Genomic DNA, 6,000 nt, shown 5'->3' on the forward strand with positions numbered 1-6,000 from the left:
TCAGATCTATACCTCATGATTCTAATGATTGCCCTTGAGATTTGTTGATGGTGATTGCTAATTGAACATTCCCTGTGTCCCGGTCGTCATTTATATTCCCAGTATTCCGGTCGTCATTTGTGTCCCAGTGTTCCCCTTTTAGTTTTTTTTTTTATTGGTTTTGACCTTTTTTTAGGTTTTTTAGTTTTTTTCTTTTTTCTTTTTAGTTTTTTTTGAAGTTTTTATCTTTTTAGTTTTTTTATTTTTATTTATATTTTTTTAGTTTTCTTTTTCTCCTTTATTTTTCAGTTTTTTTCCTTTTTTTAGTTTTTTTTCTTTTTTAGTTCTTTTAGTTTTTACCTTTTTTAGTTTTTTTTTAGTTTTTTAGATGAAAATTTTTTTTAGTTTTTTTCCTTTTTTTCTTTTTAGTTTTTTATTGGTTTTTACCTTTTTTTTAGCTTTTTAAGTTTTTTTCGTTTTTTCTTTTTACTTTTTTTTTAGTTTTTATCTTTTTTATTTTTTTTTATTTTTATTCTTAATTTTATTAGTTTTCTTTTTCTCTTCTATTTTTCAGTTTTTTCCTTTTTTTTAAGTTTTTTTTTAGTTTTTAGTTTTTTTAGTTTTTTTTTCCTTTTTTTCTTTTTAGTTTTTTATTGGTTTTTACCTTTTTTTTAGCTTTTTTAGTTTTTTTCGTTTTTTCTTTTTACTTGTTTTTTAGTTTTTATCTTTTTTATTTTTTTTTATTTTATTCTTAATTTTATTAGTTTTCTTTTTCTCTTCTATTTTTCAGTTTTTTCCTTTTTTTAAGTTTTTTTTTTTTAGTTTTTAGTTTTTTTAGTTTTTTAGTTTTTTAGTTTTTTTATTTTTTTTAGTTTTTTAGCTTTTTTATTTTTTTTATTAGTTTTTAGTTTTTTTGTAGTTTTTGCCTTTTTTTAGTTTTTTCAGTTTTTTTTTTAGTTTTTAGTTTTTTACCTTTTTTGTGGATCGTCACCTGATCCACAGATCCACAGATCCATTTTAAGTTTTTTTTTTTAGTTTTTAGTTTTTTCAGTTTTTTTAGTTTTTTTTTCCTTTTTTTCTTTTTAGTTTTTTATTGGTTTTTACCTTTTTTTTAGCTTTTTTAGTTTTTTTCGTTTTTTCTTTTTACTTTTTTTTTTAGTTTTTATCTTTTTTATTTTTTTTTATTTTATTCTTAATTTTATTAGTTTTCTTTTTCTCTTCTATTTTTCAGTTTTTTCCTTTTTTTAAGTTTTTTTTTTAGTTTTTAGTTTTTTTAGTTTTTTAGTTTTTTTAGTTTTTTTAGTTTTTTAGCTTTTTTATTTTTTTATTAGTTTTTAGTTTTTTTTGTAGTTTTTGCCTTTTTTTAGTTTTTTCAGTTTTTTTTTTTTAGTTTTTAGTTTTTTACCTTTTTTGTGGATCGTCACCTGATCCACAGATCCACAGATCCACAGACAACTTATTTTTATATATCTAGATATAAAACAAGTTGTCTGTGTGTGTGTGTGTGTGTCGAGTGACGTCATGTTTGTGTGTCGACTGACGTCATGTTTGTTGATTGACGAAATTACACACTGGGACATCGGGACACAAATGACGACCGGGACACCGGGACATAGGGAATATAAATGACGACCGGGACACTCAAAGAGAAAGCGACCGGGACAGAAGGAATGTTCGATTAGCAATCACCATCAACAGAGCACCGGGACACAAATGACGACCGGGACACAGGGAATATAAATGACGACCAGGACACTCAAAGAGAAATTACAGACCGGGACACCGGAACACAAATGATGACCGGGACAAAAATGACGACCGGGACACCGCGACACAGGGAATATAAATGACGACCGCGACACTCAAAGAGAAATAACAGACTGGGACACCGGGACACAAATGACGACCGGGACAAAGGGAAACAACAACAACGGGGACGCCAGGGGGCACAGGGGGATATATAAATGACGACGGGGACACAGGGAATGTTCGATTAGCAATCACCATCAACAAAGCACCGGGACACAAATGACGACCGGGACACAGGGAAACAACAACAACAGGGACGCCGGGGGGCACAGGGGGATATATAAATGACGACGGGGACACAGGGAATGTTTGATTAGCAATCACCATCAACAAAGCTCAAGGGCAATCATTAGAATAATGAGGTATAGATCTGAATACAGATTGTTTTTCCCATGGACAATTATATGTTGCATGTTCAAGAGTCGGTAAACCTGACAATTTATTTATATGCACAGACAATGGGACAGCCAAGAATGTTGTATATTCGCAAGTTTTACGTAGTAAAAAATATATATATATCTATCTATATTCACAGATGGGACACAGGGACACAACTACAATGGCGCGTAACGACTTACGCGCGCGAGGGGGCTTGGGGGGGCGCGAAGCGCCCCCACCAACTAGGTGTTGGTGTGGCGCGAAGCGCCACCCCAACAGCTAGTTGTTTATAAATCAAAATTTTTATAGGACAATTCTCTTACTGAATGCTAAATCTGAGTCAAATTTCAAGTTTGTATTTCTGTGCTCAACACACGCATCAAGATTTAAACGTTTGAATTGAATATCTCAAAATATCAAGATTAAAAAAAAAGTTAATAGGAAATCTCCACAGCTTGAAACCCTGAGAATTTAAATCACCAATATATTATATTATATACCAATATATTATAATATATACCAATATATATATATATTTAAATAACACATAATTATTTGTATTTAGACTCGTATACTTAGTTTGAAGCCCATACCTACACTCATCTTTGAAACATTGAGGTAGACATCGACCGTGTAATAAAGAGTAGATATGACGGGAGTGGAAATAGACAAATAGACTTTTTCTTGTAAAACTGTAAATTATGTATTTTAAGCGAAATATATTGAACTTAAAAAAGCGGAAAAATACACTATGTTGCTTTGAAAAGTAAAATTTTGATCAGTAAATTTTTTGAGATTTCTTCAAAGTTAACACTGTTTATTAAAACACTATTTTTTAAAAGAAACAGTGATTAGTTAATGCTTTATTACCTACGCTTATAACGCTCGTTTTAAATATCTTCTACGCATTTCTATCTCTTTGCTCTGTTTTTTTGTTACCGCTTCAAAGGAACTAGTATTTAATGTTTAGTATATCTTTTATGAATATATAAGTTGTGTCTCTATCCTCATTTCCCACTCTTCATCACTATCATAGTTACTAAGCGATGCCACAAAGTTAGGCAACATGCTAAATACTTTGACCAACACGAATTGTCACAAAGAGTGCATGACCCTAAAAGATGGTTCAAGACCAATTATTATTATTTTTTTTTTTTTTTACAATAAAAAGCTTAACTCACTCACTATAGTGGTCAGAAGTGCAAAAGAAAAAAAAATGCAGAAAATATTAAATATCATATTTTTTTATAGATGGTGAACAGCTTTTTATTTTTTTATGGCGGGTTGGTTTTCATATCTGACTATTTTTTGTATCAATATTTTTATACCACTTTAATTTCAACAGATTTATTAGAACTTAAACCCTCGCCAGATTTAAGATTAAATTTACGACCATTTCCACTACCAACCTTCAACACATAAATGTCGAAGTTCCCCTTTAACTGCGGGTATTTCTTTGTTCGCAAGTTTATTGAAGTAACCTATAATGTACTCCCCCCCCCCCCCTAAGGAAAATCCTGGATCCACCCCTTGGATGAGGTAGCCCCCTCATATATGGAATAATTTTTGTTTTTTTCCAATGTTGTTCTGTAGCCTACTTTCGGTCGAAACAAATTCTGATCATTAATTAGATCATGCCGGGAAATCAAGCACCCCCGAGGTGGTTTCAGGCACCCATCCTTTCTCCTCAATCTACACCAACCGGAGCTCCTTCATTGCAGATGATTAGAAATTATACATTACTTTATACAATTATATCAAACATAATTCGAATCAAATTGGTCACTACTAGGACACAACTACTCCCCCTCCAACTCAGCACCAACAACAAAGGGATAAACTGAAAATATACGTGGGAACTAAGAATAATGGGGCAAAAAGTCCCACAAACTCCTTTAGTTTTCAACTGAAGGCTAAGCGAGGTTTAGAAAACTAGGCTGTTAAAACGTACCCCTTCTTTTTGTCTTACCCCCCTCTTCTCCCTCCGAAAAGATCTATGACCTCTTGTTAATAATAGATCACTGTATTATCAAGCAAATCACTCCGCTTAAACAAAAGGTTAAAATAAACGCCAAAAACAGTTTTTTGCACAAAAAGGGAGGTGTCACTGCATCACCCTTGCACACATAATCCAGATTTTTCCACAGAAAAATCTTGCAAGAAAATTTAATCCGCGCTGAAAGGAAATTCTTCCCAAAATTTTCTCCGGACAATACCCCCTGCAGAAAACTTCCCTGGGAAAACATCCGCATGTTTCCCAAAAGCAAATATTATCTGTAAGCAATGGACGAATTAAAAAACCTAAATAGGCACTCAAACATCTACTATAGGGTCCTCTGTTTTGTAAATAGGAAGGGAGATATCTCAAGGGGTGCGTTTTAATGCCAAAACGTTTCAGGTCTCATCGAGCCTTCAGATAAATAAAGAATTAGATGTAAGGGAGAGACACTGGGAGGGTGGAGGTAGAAATTGTTGTATAGTTCCCAGGGGTGTAACCAGGACTTTTTTTGGGAAGTGAGGTATTTAATGTGTGTGGGGTACAAAAAGCTTTAAAAAACGTAATAAAATGAGACATTGATATTTAATCCCTCTTGATTTCTGGGAAAATTTATGGTCTTTGCTATTACTATGGAAGTAAAGATTAACATTAAACCTCAAAATGAGCAGAACTTATTCCGTATAGGAGGGAAACTGTCCCTTCCTCATCCCCACCTCCACATCATGGTCGCAGAACCTTCGGAGGGTGCGCACTATGTCAGAAATCGAGGAATCCATTCTTTTTTTTGTAAGTCAAAAGTGATTTGAGACCAACCAGTCAAGGTGGGTGGGGTATTTTCCAGGGAAACGTTTTTTTGTGGAGGGCACTTTCCACAGGTTTTTTTTTTTTGGGGGGGGGGGGTTAAACACCGGCTCCCATATTTTAATTCACAGACTTGAAGCCATATGGCTTCTAAAAGTGTCAGAAGAAAATTTTAAAACGCATCATGATGTGAAGTAGATATATACTTCCTTATGATTTCTGGGAGTATTTCTGGTCTACATTATTATGATAAAAGTAAAGAGTAACATTAAACCCCAAAATGAGAAGAATCTATTCCGTATCAGAGGGGAACTACCCCATCCTCATCCGCACCTCTAGCTCATGGTCGCAAGAACTTTGCAGGATGTTCATTAGATCCTAATTTGAGAGTTAGACCTTTTTCATAGTCCTTTTTTATAAGTTGAAAGTGATTGGACACCAGCCAGCCATGGCGTGGGTAATTTCAAGTGGGAAGGGGGTAAACATTGGCCACCGTCTGAAATGTAACATTATACCGATAAAAATGAAGGAATTGCAATTTCTGCAATATCTGATAAAATATGTTTTTAAAGATTATGCAAAGCTACAAAATAGCCTCGTATAGCTTGGAAGTGCCCCTTCATGCGTCTTTTTTACCCTCCCTGTTTAACCCCCAAAAAACGCGATGAAAGCTATTTTATTTGGACACTTTTTAGTATCCGATCGAAGACATATGTCGAAAATTTAGAAAAAGTCTGGCTTTGAGTAAAATAGATATTTTATAATCCTGAGCTTTACTATTGAAAAGATACTGATGTGAAAAAACATATTTTTACTTAGCTGTTGTTTAGCTTAGAATAGGAAAATTAAGGTTATTATGGGATTTTGCAAAATTTCAATTTATATTCCTAGTGCATTGATTGATTTAAAAGTAGAAAATATATATTTTTTTTCGGGTAATAGTGATTTTAGTGTCTCCCTAAAAAATATAACGAAGAAATAAATATGTTGTGCCTAAATATCTTTGTTAATAAAAAAAATAAATACAGACTATT

Source organism: Artemia franciscana, chromosome 1 (assembly GCF_032884065.1).
Source record: "Artemia franciscana chromosome 1, ASM3288406v1, whole genome shotgun sequence".
Taxonomy (NCBI): Eukaryota; Metazoa; Arthropoda; class Branchiopoda; order Anostraca; family Artemiidae; genus Artemia; species Artemia franciscana.